This window comes from Rhinoderma darwinii (genome assembly GCF_050947455.1).
Source record: "Rhinoderma darwinii isolate aRhiDar2 chromosome 3 unlocalized genomic scaffold, aRhiDar2.hap1 SUPER_3_unloc_15, whole genome shotgun sequence".
Lineage (NCBI taxonomy): Eukaryota > Metazoa > Chordata > Amphibia > Anura > Rhinodermatidae > Rhinoderma > Rhinoderma darwinii.
The window spans coordinates 217,638-234,233 of record NW_027461740.1 but is presented as its reverse complement, the minus strand read 5'-3'; the positions used below and the strand labels follow the sequence as shown (position 1 = coordinate 234,233).

The 16,596-nt window shown below is 37.8% G+C and overlaps 5 non-coding genes across 5 annotated transcripts; all 5 read right to left on the bottom strand.

Annotated features, from left to right (window-relative positions):
• Positions 1-6,256: 6,256 nt before the first annotated feature.
• TRNAS-UGA (transfer RNA serine (anticodon UGA)) lies at positions 6,257-6,338 on the bottom strand. The gene has a single exon. It is a non-coding gene; the product is annotated as a tRNA-Ser (tRNA).
• Positions 6,339-10,914: 4,576 nt separating this feature from the next.
• Positions 10,915-10,987, bottom strand: TRNAM-CAU (transfer RNA methionine (anticodon CAU)). The gene has a single exon. It is a non-coding gene; the product is annotated as a tRNA-Met (tRNA).
• Positions 10,988-11,630: 643 nt separating this feature from the next.
• On the bottom strand, positions 11,631-11,703 carry TRNAT-CGU (transfer RNA threonine (anticodon CGU)). The gene has a single exon. It is a non-coding gene; the product is annotated as a tRNA-Thr (tRNA).
• A 3,544-nt stretch (positions 11,704-15,247) lies between these two features.
• On the bottom strand, positions 15,248-15,320 carry TRNAM-CAU (transfer RNA methionine (anticodon CAU)). Its single transcript has one exon. It is a non-coding gene; the product is annotated as a tRNA-Met (tRNA).
• Positions 15,321-15,959: 639 nt separating this feature from the next.
• TRNAM-CAU (transfer RNA methionine (anticodon CAU)) lies at positions 15,960-16,032 on the bottom strand. Its single transcript has one exon. It is a non-coding gene; the product is annotated as a tRNA-Met (tRNA).
• Positions 16,033-16,596: the final 564 nt, after the last annotated feature.

The window sequence follows — 16,596 nt, the reverse complement described above, 5'->3', positions numbered from 1 at the left end:
TCTCAGACACTGAGTGGTTCTACCAATGTATTGCAAATGACATGGACACTCTAATAAATAGATGACAAAAGAACTGCCACAATTCAGCAGAGACTGTATACTGAAAGTTTCATTGGTGACTGTGGATGTGTAATCCAATTTTCTGTGGCTAATGGACTTACAGCAAAGGCAACGTGAGTGTCCGCATCTGAAGGACCCTTTTATACTAGAAAGAAAGTCTGTGTTGGTAATAGGATGTTTATTAATTCTGCTGGGGGCCAAAATGTTTTTAAGGGATAGGGACCGTCGGAAAGTAATATTCGGTTTACATCGTAGTGCGTTTCTTAAATACGGATCAGTCCTGAGAATGTGCCAATGTTTGGAAAGTATGTTCCTGATTGTTTTGTTGCCCCTGTTGAAGGTGGTGATGAAATTGAGATGGGGATTAGTTGCACCCAATTTAGGAATCTTAACTGAGGGATTGAGGCAAGATATATGTGTTAGCTTAGAAGCTTTTAATCGTGCACCTTTTATGAGGTTTTTAGGGAAACCTTTATCTTTGAACCTTTTTTCAAGGACCCCGCATTCTTTGACAAAGTCGTTGTTAGTACTACAGTTTTTTCGTATCCTACGGAATTGCCCAAAAGGTACGTTTTTCAACCAGGGACGATGATGGGCGCTTCTGAAGTCAATATAGCTATTGACATCGACTAGTTTAAAATGTGTCTTTGTTATGAATTCTTTGCTGACAATGTCATAACTAATGGTCAGGTCAAGGTAGTCTATGGAAGTGGGAGAAAAGGTATAAGTAAATGCTAGGTCATAATTATTTTTATTGAGAGTATTGATGAAACGTACAGCTTCCTCCTCAGTGCCCTTCCATACTAGAAACAGATCATCGATGTATCTTTTATAGAGTAGTATATTGTTTTTGTAGGGGTGTTCGCCATAAATATATGTATTTTCGAAAGACCCCATATAGAGATTTGCGTAAGAAGGTGCAAAACGACTACCCATCGCACATCCCTTAATTTGGTGGTAGAAGTTGCTGTCAAAGCTAAAGATGTTATGATTAAGAATAAAATCGATGCAATTGGCTAAAAAATCAACCTGCGGTTTGGAAATGTTATTAATTTGGGATAAAAATGTATGGGCTACTTTAATACCTTTATCATGAGGGATGTTACTATAAAGAGTGGTTACGTCTGCAGTAAGAAAACAGACTGGGGCCGTTGAAGGGTCAAGTTTGAGATTGTTTAAGTCTCTAATTAATTGTGTGGAGTCCTTAAGGTGGGATGGTAAAGTGTGAACAAGTGGTTGGAGGTGAAGATCTACGAAATGAGAGAGATTGCTAGTGAGTGAGTCTATTCCAGAAATGATGGGACGTCCCGGGGGATCTGTTAGTGACTTGTGAATTTTGGGTAGATAGTAAATGAACGGCATGTTCGGAAAAGTGACAGAGAGGAACCTTTTTTCTTTTTTATTAATCAAGCCTGATGAGGCCGCTGTTTCAATTAGGTTTTGATATTTGAGTGTGTACACAGGTAGCGGGTTTGTGGTCAATTTTTTGTAAAAAGTGGTGTCACTCAAAATCCTAGTAGTTTCTTTTAGGTAGTTTTCTCTGTCTAGGATGACTATTCCCCCTCCCTTGTCAGCAGGGCGGATTACGATGTCATTATTTTTTTGGAGACTTTTCATGGCCTTCCTTTCATGTAAAGTTAAATTGTCAGAGTAAGTGGATGGTAAATTGAGAGTTCTGAACTCATTGCTGACTAGGGACGAAAAAGTTTCAATCATGGGACCTTGGTGGTGGGTTGGATAGAAATTAGATTTTGGATGAACTTCTACTGGGATGGCCCTCGGTACAGCAGGGTTACCAGATGGTTCTGTGTCGGTGTTGGTCATGGATTTGGTCATGGCAAAATGTCTGGTGAGGGTGAGCTTCCTAGTGAACCTGTTTATAGGCAATTAAAAATCTATCGGGTTTTTCATTGGTGACAGAGACCCCATGAATGTCATTGAGTTTTCTATAAGTAGTAAGTTCAATACAAAGTAATTATAGACCAGTAAGCTTAACATCCATTGTGGGAAAAACTTTTGAAGAGCTCTTAAAGGGACTCTGTTACCAGTTTATCAGGTCCCTAACTCCTAACTAGTCTAATTGGTGCTTTGCTGCTGATAACTACAGGGTGATTTGTAGTAAAAAAAATGTTTATTATTTGCAAAATTATGAGCATTTTCTAAATATGTAATTTAGCCTTTATTACACATCTGGGAGGTAACAGCAGCAATTCTCCTGAGGTGGAGCTGACTCTCAGCATCTGATGCTGTCATATCAGCATGAAGCTGCTTCACACACATTGTGAAACTCAAGCTACAGGAAGGGGGATCAATTCAAAAAGCCATATCTCGGGCTGTGGGCCACCTAAAAAGCAGATTTGGTGGCATTTGAAAGACTGGATTCTACTCTTTCATATGACACCAAAATCACAGTTCTAGCTGTGACAGAACCGAAGATATCACCTGTTGAAAACACAGTCGGGAATGGACGCAGTGTACTATATGATCACACTGTGTTGCTGGACAGGGAAGGGGGAGAAGTTGTATGCTGATTGGACAGCGTCATACAGAAAACATTAGCTGCCCAGAGTAAAAAGGAGTCATCTCCTATTTGGCTATTAGAGCTACATTAGTATATATAAATAAATGCTCATAACTTTGCAAATAAACGTTTTTTTAAAAAAAACAACAAATCACACTGTAGTTATCAGCATCATAGCGCCTATTAGGCTAGTTAGGAAATTGGGAATTGATAAACTGGTGACAGAGTCCATTTAAGGGACTATATACAGGAGTATGTGACAGAAAATAGTATTATAATTGACAGCAAGCAGAAATTTACTAATGACAGAAGTTGTCCAACCAACCTGATTTGTTTTTATCAAGAGGAAAATAAAAGTCTGGACAAATGGGATGCTGTAGTTATAGTGATTTATACTCTAAATATTGCTCGCTTTTCAGAGTTGTAAGCCAGGGGCACAGCTGGAACCACTATTATTAATGTAATTAATCAGTGACAAAGAGGATGGAATTAAAATAACTCTTTCTATAGGTGACAAACTTTAATATGTTTCTGGAAGTTCTCTTCTTAAAATAGAACGTTGTGAACAGGACATGAACCTGTGCAGGGAGACCCCATTGGATTTCAAATCCCACACCTTAACCACTCGGCCATCACAACCTATGTACCCTGACTGTTAAGACTTCTGGCAACTACACCTAAGGGGCTAGCCTAAAATATGAGATGTCTTTTGCTCTGAACTGAGCTGTGTGGTAGGACACCGTGAGAAGAAAAGTGTTTTGGTGCTGTGGCTTAGTTGGTTAAAGCGCCTGTCTAGTACACAGGAGATTCTGAGTTCAAATCTCAGCAGTGCCTTGCTATTTGTTGCTTTAGTTTATTCACTTGTTTATTATTTAAGTTTACATAACTAAAGTATATGATGAATCAAATTCTTTATAGGCAATTAAAAATCTATCGGGTTTTTCATTGGTGACAGAGACCCCATGAATGTCATTGAGTTTTCTATAAGTAGTAAGTTCAATACAAAGTAATTATAGACCAGTAAGCTTAACATCCATTGTGGGAAAAACTTTTGAAGAGCTCTTAAAGGGACTCTGTTACCAGTTTATCAGGTCCCTAACTCCTAACTAGTCTAATTGGTGCTTTGCTGCTGATAACTACAGGGTGATTTGTAGTAAAAAAAATGTTTATTATTTGCAAAATTATGAGCATTTTCTAAATATGTAATTTAGCCTTTATTACACATCTGGGAGGTAACAGCAGCAATTCTCCTGAGGTGGAGCTGACTCTCAGCATCTGATGCTGTCCTATCAGCATGAAGCTGCTTCACACACATTGTGAAACTCAAGCTACAGGGAAGGGGGATCAATTCAAACAGCCATATCTCGGGCTGTGGGCCACCTAAAAAAAGCAGATTTGGTGGCATTTGAAAGACTGGATTCTACTCTTTCATATGACACCAAAATCACAGTTCTAGCTGTGCCAGAACCAAAGATATCACCTGTTGAAAACACAGTCGGGAATGGACGCAGTGTACTATATGATCACACTGTGTTGCTGGACAGGGAAGGGGGAGAAGTTGAATGCTGATTGGACAGCGTCATACAGAAAACATTAGCTGCCCAGAGTAAAAAGGAGTCATCTCCTATTTGGCTATTAGAGCTACATTAGTATATATAAATAAATGCTCATAACTTTGCAAATAAACGTTTTTTTAAAAAAAACAACAAATCACACTGTAGTTATCAGCATCATAGCGCCTATTAGGCTAGTTAGGAAATTGGGAATTGATAAACTGGTGACAGAGTCCATTTAAGGGACTATATACAGGAGTATGTGACAGAAAATAGTATTATAATTGACAGCAAGCAGAGATTTACTAAGGACAGAAGTTGTCCAACCAACCTGATTTGTTTTTATCAAGAGGAAAATAAAAGTCTGGACAAATGGGATGCTATAGTTATAGTGATTTATATTCTAAATATTGCTCGCTTTTCAGAGTTGTAAGCCAGGGGCACAGCTGGAACCACTATTATTAATGTAATTAATCAGTGATAAAGAGGATGGAATTAAAAAAACTCTTTCTATAGGTAACAAACTTTAATATGTTTCTGGAAGTTCTCTTCTTAAAATAGAACGTTGTGAACAGGACTTGAACCTGTGCAGGGAGACCCCATTGGATTTCAAATCCAACGCCTTAACCACTCGGCCATCGCAACTTGTGTACCCTGACTGTTAAGACTTCTTTCAACTACACCAAGGGGCTAGCCTAAAATATGAGATCAGTCTTTTGCTCTGAACTGAGCTGTGTGGTAGGACACCGTGAGAATAAAAGTGCTTTGGTGCTGTGGCTTAGTTGGTTAAAGCGCCTGCCTAGTAAACAGGAGATCCTGAGTTCAAATCTCAGCAGTGCCTTGCTATTTGTTGTTTTAGTTTATTCACTTGTTTATTATTTAAGTTTACATAACTAAAGTATATGATGAATCAAATTCTTTATAGGCGATTAAAAATCTATCGGGTTTTTCATTGGTGACAGAGACCCCATGAATGTCATTGAGTTTTCTATAAGTAGTAAGTTCAATACAAAGTAATTATAGACCAGTAAGCTTAACATCCATTGTGGGAAAAACTTTTGAAGAGCTCTTAAAGGGACTCTGTTACCAGTTTATCAGGTCCCTAACTCCTAACTAGTCTAATAGGTGCTTTGCTGCTGATAACTACAGGGTGATTTGTAGTAAAAAAATGTTTATTATTTGCAAAGTTATGAGCATTTTCTAAATATGTAATTTAGCCTTTATTAGACATCTGGGAGGTAACAGCAGCAATTCTCCTGAGGTGGAGCTGACTCTCAGCATCTGATGCTGTCCTATCAGCATGAAGCTGCTTCACACACATTGTGAAACTCAAGCTACAGGGAAGGGGGATCATTTAAAACAGCCATATCTCGGGCTGTGGGCCACCTAAAAAAACAGATTTGGTGGCATTTGAAAGACTGGATTCTACTCTTTCATATGACACCAAAATCACAGTTCTAGCTGTGACAGAACCGAAGATATCACCTGTTGAAAACACAGTCGGGAATGGACGCAGTGTACTATATGATCACACTGTGTTGCTGGACAGGGAAGGGGGAGAAGTTGTATGCTGATTGGACAGCGTCATACAGAAAACATTATCTGCCCAGAGTAAAAAGGAGTCATCTCCTATTTGGCTATTAGAGCTACATTAGTATATATAAATAAATGCTCATAACTTTGCAAATAAACGTTTAAAAAAAAAAAAAAAAAAAATCACACTGTAGTTATCAGCATCATAGCGCCTATTAGGCTAGTTAGGAAATAGGGAATTGATAAACTGGTGACAGAGTCCATTTAAGGGACTATATACAGGAGTATGTGACAGAAAATAGTATTATAATTGACAGAAAGCAGAGATTTACTAAGGACAGAAGTTGTCCAACCGACCTGATTTGTTTTTATCAAGAGGAAAATAAAAGTCTGGACAAATGGGATGCTGTAGTTATAGTGATTTATACTCTAAATATTGCTCGCTTTTCAGAGTTGTAAGCTAGGGGCACAGCTGGAACCACTATTATTAATGTCATTAATCAGTGATAAAGAGGATGGAATTAAAATAACTCTTTCTATAGGTGACAAACTTTAATATGTTTCTGGAAGTTCTCTTCTTAAAATAGAACGTTGTGAACAGGACTTGAACCTGTGCAGGGAGACCCCATTGGATTTCAAATCCAACGCCTTAACCACTCGGCCATCACAACTTATGTACCCTGACTGTTAAGACTTCTGCCAACTACACCTAAGGGGCTAGCCTAAAATATGAGATCAGTCTTTTGCTCTGAACTGAGCTGTGTGGTAGGACACCATGCGAAGAAAAGTGCTTTGGAGCTGTAGCTTAGATGGTTAAAGCGCCTCTCTAGTAAACAAGAGATCCTGAGTTCAAATCTCAGCAGTGCCTTGCTATTTGTTGCTTTAGTTTATTCACTTGTTTATTATTTAAGTTTACATAACTAAAGTATATGATGAATCAAATTCTTTATAGGTGATTAAAAATCTATCGGGTTTTTCATTGGTGACAGAGACCCCATGAATGTCATTGAGTTTTCTATAAGTAGTAAGTTCAATACAAAGTAATTATAGACCAGTAAGCTTAACATCCATTGTGGGAAAAACTTTTGAAGAGCTCTTAAAGGGACTCTGTTACCAGTTTATCAGGTCCCTAACTCCTAACTAGTCTAATAGGTGCTTTGCTACTGATAACTACAGGGTGATTTGTAGTAAAAAAATGTTTATTATTTGCAAAGTTATGAGCATTTTCTAAATATGTAATTTAGCCTTTATTAGACATCTGGGAGGTAACAGCAGCAATTCTCCTGAGGTGGAGCTGACTCTCAGCATCTGATACTATCCTATCAGCATGAAGCTGCTTCACACACATTGTGAAACTCAAGCTACAGGGAAGGGGGATCAATTCAAACAGCCATATCTCGGGCTGTGGGCCACCTAAAAAAACAGATTTGGTGGCATTTGAAAGACTGGATTCTACTCTTTCATATGACACCAAAATCACAGTTTTAGCTATGACAGAACCGAAGATATCACCTGTTGAAAACACAGTCGGGAATGGACGCAGTGTACTATATGATCACACTGTGTTGCTGGACAGGGAAGGGTGAGAAGTTGTATGCTGATTAGACAGCGTCATACAGAAAACATTATCTGCCCAGAGTAAAAAGGAGTAATCTCCTATTTGGCTATTAGAGCTACATTAGTATATATAAATAAATGCTCATAACTTTGCAAATAAACGTTTTTAAAAAAACAACAACAAATCACACTGTAGTTATCAGCATCATAGCGCCTATTAGGCTAGTTAGGAAATAGGGAATTGATAAACTGGTGACAGAGTCCATTTAAGGGACTATATACAGGAGTATGTGACAGAAAATAGTATTATAATTGACAGCAAGCAGAGATTTACTAAGGACGGAAGTTGTCCAACCAACCTTATTTGTTTTTATCAAGAGGAAAATAAAAGTCTGGACAAATGGGATACTGTAGTTATAGTGATTTATACTCTAAATATTGCTCGCTTTTCAGAGTTGTAAGCTAGGGGCACAGCTGGAACCAGTATTATTAATGAAATTAATCAGTGAGAAAGAGGATGGAATTAAAATAACTCTTTCTATAGGTGACAAACTTTAATATGTTTCTGGAAGTTCTCTTCTTAAGATAGAATGTTGTGAACAGGACTTGAACTTGTGTAGGAAGACCCTATTTCAAATCCAACGCCTTAACCACTCGGCCATCACAACTTATGCACCATGACTGTTAAGACTTCTGGAAACTACACCTAAGGGGCTAGCCTAAAATATGAGATCAGTCTTTTGCTCTGAACTGAGCTGTGTGGTAGGACACCATGAAAAGAAAAGAGATTTGGTGCTGTGGTTTAGTTGGTTAAATTGCCTGTCTAGTAACCAGGAGATCCTGAGTTCTAATCTCAGCAGTACCTTGCTATGCTTTGCTTTAGTTTATTCATTTGTTTATTATTTAACTTTACATAACTAAAGTATATGATGACACTTTCCTCATTATACTTAATAACTTAATTGCCTCATTTTACTTAATAACTGCTCCCATATGGTCTCTCGGTTAGGATTCCTGGTTTTCACCCAGGTGGCCCGGGTTCGACTCCTGGTATGGGAAAAAACCTTTTACTAGTCTTGCACTTTCAAAGGTTGAGCGTTATAGGATAAAAGTGCTCTTTGTGGCCATAAATTCTAACTTATCTTTGTTTACCCATTCCTCCTCGTTTCACCAGATTATATTTGAGCTTGAAAACGCAAATAATTCCTATTGTTCCCTTCTCACTCCAAGTCAACAACCCCTTTATCCTATCAGTTTGGCTCATTTTCCTTTTTTTAATGAACTAGTTTCGCCAATAAATAAGAAACCGTCAGACTATTTCACCCTATCTGATTGGGACTTTGCTTTAATATTGTTTCTTTTTAGGCAAGATCCTATTTTGGATTTAAATCTCAAATCATTCCCATCTCTTCTACTCACTCAAAAATGAAAAGGAAATCAACAACACTTTCCTCATATATTAAAAACGTTTCGGCAGAAAAACACGATTTCCTGCATGAATGGAGGAAGACAAAAACTCACTGAACAGTGCCTCGTGTGAGGATCGAACTCACGGCCTTCAGATTATGAGACTGGCATGCTTCCTACTGTTCTAACGAGGCAACCACCAGATGTTTGTAGACAAGCTCAAAGCGGCAAAATGAAAAAATATATATATATTATCTTTAGTCCCACTTTTTCTTAGTCCATGACTCATTATACTTAATAACTTTTCCCATATGGGCTAGTGGCTAGGATTCCTGGTTTTTACCCAGGTGGCCCGGGTTCGACTCCCGGTATGGGAAAAAACCTTTTCCTAGTCTTGCACTTTCAAAGGTTGAGCGTTATAGGATAAAAGTGCTCTTTGTGGCCAGAAATTCTAACTTATCTTTGTTTACCCATTCCTCCTCTTTTCACCAGATTATATTTGAGCTTGAAAACTCAAATAATTCCTATTGTTCCCTTCTCACTCCAAGTCAACAACCCCTTTATCTTGTCAGTTTGGCTCATTTTCCTTTTTTTAATTAACTAGTTTCGCCAATAAATAAGAAACCATCAGATTATTTCACCCAATCTGATTGGGACTTTGCTTTAATATTGTTTCTTTTTAGGCAAGATCCTATTTTGGATTTAAATCTCAAATCATTCCCATCTCTTCTACTCACTCAAAAATGACAAGGAAATCAACAACACTTTCCTCATATATTAAAAACGTTTCGGCAGAAAAACCCGATTTCGTGCATGAATGGAGGAAGACAAAAACTCACTGAACAGTGCCTCGTGTGAGGATCGAACTCACGACCTTCAGATTATGAGACTGACACGCTTCCTACTGCGGTAACGAGGCAACCACCAGATGTTTGTAGACAAGCTCAAAGCGGCAAAATGAAAAAATATATATATATTATCTTTAGTTTCACTTTTTCTTAGTCCATGACTCATTATACTTAATAACTGCTCCCATATGGGCTAGCGGTTAGGATTCCTGGTTTTCACCCAGGTGGCCCGGTATGGGAAAAAACCTTTTACTAGTCTTGCACTTTCAAAGGTTGAGCGTTATAGGATAAAAGTGCTCTTTGTGGCCATAAATTCTAACTTATCTTTGTTTACCCATTCCTCCTCTTTTCACCAGATTATATTTGAGCTTGAAAACTCAAATAATTCCTATTGTTCCCTTCTCACTCCAAGTCAACAACCCCTTTATCCTGTCAGTTTGGCTAATTTTCCTTTTTTTAATGAACTAGTTTCGCCAATAAATAAGAAACCATCAGACTATTTCACCCAATCTGATTGGGACTTTGCTTTAATATTGTTTCTTTTTAGGCAAGATCCTATTTTGGATTTAAATCTCAAATCATTCCCATCTCTTCTACTCACTCAAAAATGACAAGGAAATCAACAACACTTTCCTCATATATTAAAAACGTTTCGGCATAAAAACCCGATTTCGTGCATGAATGGAGGAAGACAAAAACTCACTGAACAGTGCCTCGTGTGAGGATCGAACTCACGACCTTCAGATTATGAGACTGACACACTTCCTACTGCGCTAACGAGGCAACCACCAGATGTTTGTAGACAAGCTCAAAGCGGCAAAATGAAAAAAAATATATATATTATCTTTAGTCCCACTTTTTCTTAGTCCATGACTCATTATACTTAATAACTTTTCCCATATGGGCTAGCGGTTAGGATTCCTGGTTTTTACCCAGGTGGCCTGGGTTCGACTCCCGGTATGGGAAAAAACCTTTTACTAGTCTTGCACTTTCAAAGGTTGAGCGTTATAGGATAAAAGTGCTCTTTGTGGCCATAAATTCTAACTTGTCTTTGTTTACCCATTCCTCCTCTTTTCACCAGATTATATTTGAGCTTGAAAACTCAAATAATTCCTATTGTTCCCTTCTCACTCCAAGTCAACAACCCCTTTATCTTGTCAGTTTGGCTCATTTTCCTTTTTTTAATGAACTAGTTTCGCCAATAAATAAGAAACCATCAGACTATTTCACCCAATCTGATTGGGACTTTGCTTTAATATTGTTTCTTTTTAGGCAAGATCCTATTTTGGATTTAAATCTCAAATCATTCCCATCTCTTCTACTCACTCAAAAATGACAAGGAAATCAACAACACTTTCCTCATATATTAAAAACGTTTCGGCAGAAAAACCCCATTTCCTGCATGAATGGAGGAAGACAAAAACTCACTGAACAGTGCCTCGTGTGAGGATCGAACTCACGACCTTCAGATTATGAGACTGACACGCTTCCTACTGCGCTAACGAGGCAACCACCAGATGTTTGTAGACAAGCTCAAAGCGGCAAAATGAAAAAATATATATATATTATCTTTAGTCCCACTTTTTCTTAGTCCATGACTCATTATACTTAATAACTGCTCCCATATGGTCTAGCGGTTAGGATTCCTGGTTTTTACCCAGGTGGCCCGGTATGGGAAAAAACCTTTTACTAGTCTTGCACTTTCAAAGGTTGAGCGTTATAGGATAAAAGTGCTCTTTGTGGCCATAAATTCTAACTTATCTTTGTTTACCCATTCCTCCTCTTTTCACCAGATTATATTTGAGCTTGAAAACTCAAATAATTCCTATTGTTCCCTTCTCACTCCAAGTCAACAACCCCTTTATCCTGTCAGTTTTTTTTACTCATTTTCCTTTTTTTAATGAACTAGTTTCGCCAATAAATAAGAAACCATCAGACTATTTCACCCAATCTGATTGGGACTTTGCTTTAATATTGTTTCTTTTTAGGCAAGATCCTATTTTGGATTTAAATCTCAAATCATTCCCATCTCTTCTACTCACTCAAAAATGACAAGGAAATCAACAACACTTTCCTCATATATTAAAAACGTTTCGGCAGAAAAACCCGATTTCCTGCATGAATGTAGGAAGACAAAAACTCACTGAACAGTGCCTCGTGTGAGGATCGAACTCATGACCTTCAGATTACGAGACTGACATGCTTCCTACTGCGCTAACGAGGCAACCACCAGATGTTTGTAGACAAGCTCAAAGCGGCAAAATGAAAAAAGATATATATATTATCTTTAGTCCCACTTTTTCTTAGTCCATGACTCATTATACTTAATAACTTCTCACATATGGGCTAGCAGTTAGGATTCCTGGTTTTTACCCAGGTGGCCCAGGTTCGACTCCCGGTATGGGAAAAAACCTTTTACTAGTCTTGCACTTTCAAAGGTTGAGCGTTATAGGATAAAAGTGCTCTTTGTGGCCATAAATTCTAACTTATCTTTGTTTACCCATTCCTCCTCTTTTCACCAGATTATATTTGAGCTTGAAAACTCAAATAATTCCTATTGTTCCCTTCTCACTCCAAGTCAACAACCCCTTTATCCTGTCAGTTTGGCTCATTTTCCTTTTTTTAATGAACTAGTTTCGCCAATAAATAAGAAACCATCAGACTATTTCACCCAATCTGATTGGGACTTTGCTTTAATATTGTTTCTTTTTAGGCAAGATCCTATTTTGGATTTAAATCTCAAATCATTCCCATCTCTTCAACTCACTCAAAAATGACAAGGAAATCAACAACACTTTCCTCATATATTAAAAACGTTTCGGCAGAAAAACCCGATTTCCTGCATGAATGGAGGAAGACAAAAACTCACTGAACAGTGCCTCGTGTGAGGATCGAACTCACGACTTTCAGATTATGAGACTGACACGCTTCCTACTGCGCTAACGAGGCAACCACCAGATGTTTGTAGACAAGCTCAAAGCGGCAAAATGAAAAAAGATATATATATTATCTTTAGTCCCACTTTTTCTTAGTCCATGACTCATTATACTTAATAACTGCTTCCATATGGTCTAGCGGTTAGGATTCCTGGTTTTTACCCAGGTGGCCCGGTATGGGAAAAAACCTTTTACTAGTCTTGCACTTTCAAAGGTTGAGCGTTATAGGATAAAAGTGCTCTTTGTGGCCATAAATTCTAACTTATCTTTGTTTACCCATTCCTCCTCTTTTCACCAGATTATATTTGAGCTTGAAAACTCAAATAATTCCTATTGTTCCCTTCTCACTCCAAGTCAACAACCCCTTTATCCTGTCAGTTTGGCTCATTTTCCTTTTTTTAATGAACTAGTTTCGCCAATAAATAAGAAACCATCAGACTATTTCACCCAATCTGATTGGGACTTTGCTTTAATATTGTTTCTTTTTAGGCAAGATCCTATTTTGGATTTAAATTTAAAATCATTGCCATCTCTTCTACTCACTCAAAAATGACAAGGAAATCAACAACACTTTCCTCATATATTAAAAACGTTTCGGCAGAAAAACCTGATTTCCTGCATGAATGGAGGAAGACAAAAACTCACTGAACAGTGCCTCGTGTGAGGATCGAACTCATGACCTTCAGATTATGAGACTGACATGCTTCCTACTGCGCTAACGAGGCAACCACCAGATGTTTGTAGACAATCTCAAAGCGGCAAAATGAAAAAAGATATATATATTATCTTTAGTCCCACTTTTTCTTAGTCCATGACTCATTATACTTAATAACTTCTCACATATGGGCTAGCGGTTAGGATTCCTGGTTTTTACCCAGGTGGCCCGGGTTCGACTCCCGGTATGGGAAAAAACCTTTTACTAGTCTTGCACTTTCAAAGGTTGAGCGTTATAGGATAAAAGTGCTCTTTGTGGCCATAAATTCTAACTTATCTTTGTTTACCCATTCCTCCTCTTTTCACCAGATTATATTTGAGCTTGAAAACTCAAATAATTCCTATTGTTCCCTTCTCACTCCAAGTCAACAACCCCTTTATCCTGTCAGTTTGGCTCATTTTCCTTTTTTTAATGAACTAGTTTCGCCAATAAATAAGAAACCATCAGACTATTTCACCCAATCTGATTGGGACTTTGCTTTAATATTGTTTCTTTTTAGGCAAGATCCTATTTTGGATTTAAATCTCAAATCATTCCCATCTCTTCTACTCACTCAAAAATGACAAGGAAATCAACAACACTTTCCTCATATATTAAAAACGTTTCGGCAGAAAAACCCGATTTCGTGCATGAATGGAGGAAGACAAAAACTCACTGAACAGTGCCTCGAGTGAGGATCGCACTCACGACCTTCAGATTATGAGACTGACACGCTTCCTACTGCGCTAACGAGGCAACCACCAGATGTTTGTAGACAAGCTCAAAGCGACAAAATGAAAAAAATATATATATATTATCTTTAGTCCCACTTTTTCTTAGTCCATGACTCATTATACTTAATAACTGCTCCCATATGGGCTAGCGGTTAGTATTCCTGGTTTTCACCCAGGTGGCCTGGGTTCGACTCCTGGTATGGGAAAAAACCTTTTACTAGTCTTGCACTTTCAAAGGTTGAGTGTTATAGGATAAAAGTGCTCTTTGTGGCCATAAATTCTAACTTATCTTTGTTTACCCATTCCTCCTCTTTTCACCAGATTATATTTGAGCTTGAAAACTCAAATAATTCCTATTGTTCCCTTCTCACTCCAAGTCAACAACCCCTTTATCCTGTCAGTTTGGCTCATTTTCCTTTTTTTAATGAACTAGTTTCGCCAATAAATAAGAAACCATCAGACTATTTCACCCAATCAGATTGGGACTTTGCTTTAATATTGTTTCTTTTTAGGCAAGATCCTATTTTGGATTTAAATCTCAAATCATTCCCATCTCTTCTACTCACTCAAAAATGACAAGGAAATCAACAACACTTTCCTCATATATTAAAAACGTTTCGGCAGAAAAACCCGATTTCGTGCATGAATGGAGGAAGACGAAAACTCACTGAACAGTGCCTTGTGTGAGGATCGAACTCACGACCTTCAGATTATGAGACTGACACGCTTCCTACTGTGCTAACGAGGCAACCACCAGATGTTTGTAGACAAGCTCAAAGCAGCAAAATGAAAAAAAATATATATATTATCTTTAGTCCCACTTTTTCTTAGTCCATGACTCATTATACTTAATAACTTCTCACATATGGGCTAGCGGTTAGGATCCCTGGTTTTTACCCAGGTGGCCCGGGTTCGACTCCCGGTATGGGAAAAAACCTTTTACTAGTCTTGCACTTTCAAAGGTTGAGCGTTATAGGATAAAAGTGCTCTTTGTGGCCATAAATTCTAACTTATCTTTGTTTACCCATTCCTCCTCTTTTCACCAGATTATATTTGAGCTTGAAAACTCAAATAATTCCTATTGTTCCCTTCTCACTCCAAGTCAACAACCCCTTTATCCTGTCAGTTTTTTTTACTCATTTTCCTTTTTTTAATGAACTAGTTTCGCCAATAAATAAGAAACCATCAGACTATTTCACCCAATCTGATTGGGACTTTGCTTTAATATTGTTTCTTTTTAGGCAAGATCCTATTTTGGATTTAAATCTCAAATCATTCCCATCTCTTCTACTCACTCAAAAATGACAAGGAAATCAACAACACTTTCCTCATATATTAAAAACGTTTCGGCAGAAAAACCCGATTTCGTGCATGAATGGAGGAAGACAAAAACTCACTGAACAGTGCCTCGTGTGAGGATCGAACTCACGACCTTCAGATTATGAGACTGACACGCTTCCTACTGCGCTAACGAGGCAACCACCAGATGTTTGTAGACAAGCTCAAAGCGGCAAAATGAAAAAAGATATATATATTATCTTTAGTCCCACTTTTTCTTAGTCCATGACTCATTATACTTAATAACTGCTTCCATATGGTCTAGCGGTTAGGATTCCTGGTTTTTACCCAGGTGGCCCGGTATGGGAAAAAACCTTTTACTAGTCTTGCACTTTCAAAGGTTGAGCGTTATAGGATAAAAGTGCTCTTTGTGGCCATAAATTCTAACTTATCTTTGTTTACCCATTCCTCCTCTTTTCACCAGATTATATTTGAGCTTGAAAACTCAAATAATTCCTATTGTTCCCTTCTCACTCCAAGTCAACAACCCCTTTATCCTGTCAGTTTGGCTCATTTTCCTTTTTTTAATGAACTAGTTTCGCCAATAAATAAGAAACCATCAGACTATTTCACCCAATCTGATTGGGACTTTGCTTTAATATTGTTTCTTTTTAGGCAAGATCCTATTTTGGATTTAAATCTCAAATCATTCCCATCTCTTCTACTCACTCAAAAATGACAAGGAAATCAACAACACTTTCCTCATATATTAAAAACGTTTCGGCAGAAAAACCCGATTTCGTGCATGAATGGAGGAAGACAAAAACTCACTGAACAGTGCCTCGTGTGAGGATCGAACTCACGACCTTCAGATTATGAGACTGACACGCTTCCTACTGCGCTAACGAGGCAACCACCAGATGTTTGTAGACAAGCTCAAAGCGGCAAAATGAAAAAAGATATATATATTATCTTTAGTCCCACTTTTTCTTAGTCCATGACTCATTATACTTAATAACTGCTTCCATATGGTCTAGCGGTTAGGATTCCTGGTTTTTACCCAGGTGGCCCGGTATGGGAAAAAACCTTTTACTAGTCTTGCACTTTCAAAGGTTGAGCGTTATAGGATAAAAGTGCTCTTTGTGGCCATAAATTCTAACTTATCTTTGTTTACCCATTCCTCCTCTTTTCACCAGATTATATTTGAGCTTGAAAACTCAAATAATTCCTATTGTTCCCTTCTCACTCCAAGTCAACAACCCCTTTATCCTGTCAGTTTTTTTTACTCATTTTCCTTTTTTTAATGAACTAGTTTCGCCAATAAATAAGAAACCATCAGACTATTTCACCCAATCTGATTGGGACTTTGCTTTAATATTGTTTCTTTTTAGGCAAGATCCTATTTTGGATTTAAATCTCAAATCATTCCCATCTCTTCTACTCACTCAAAAATGACAAGGAAATCAACAACACTT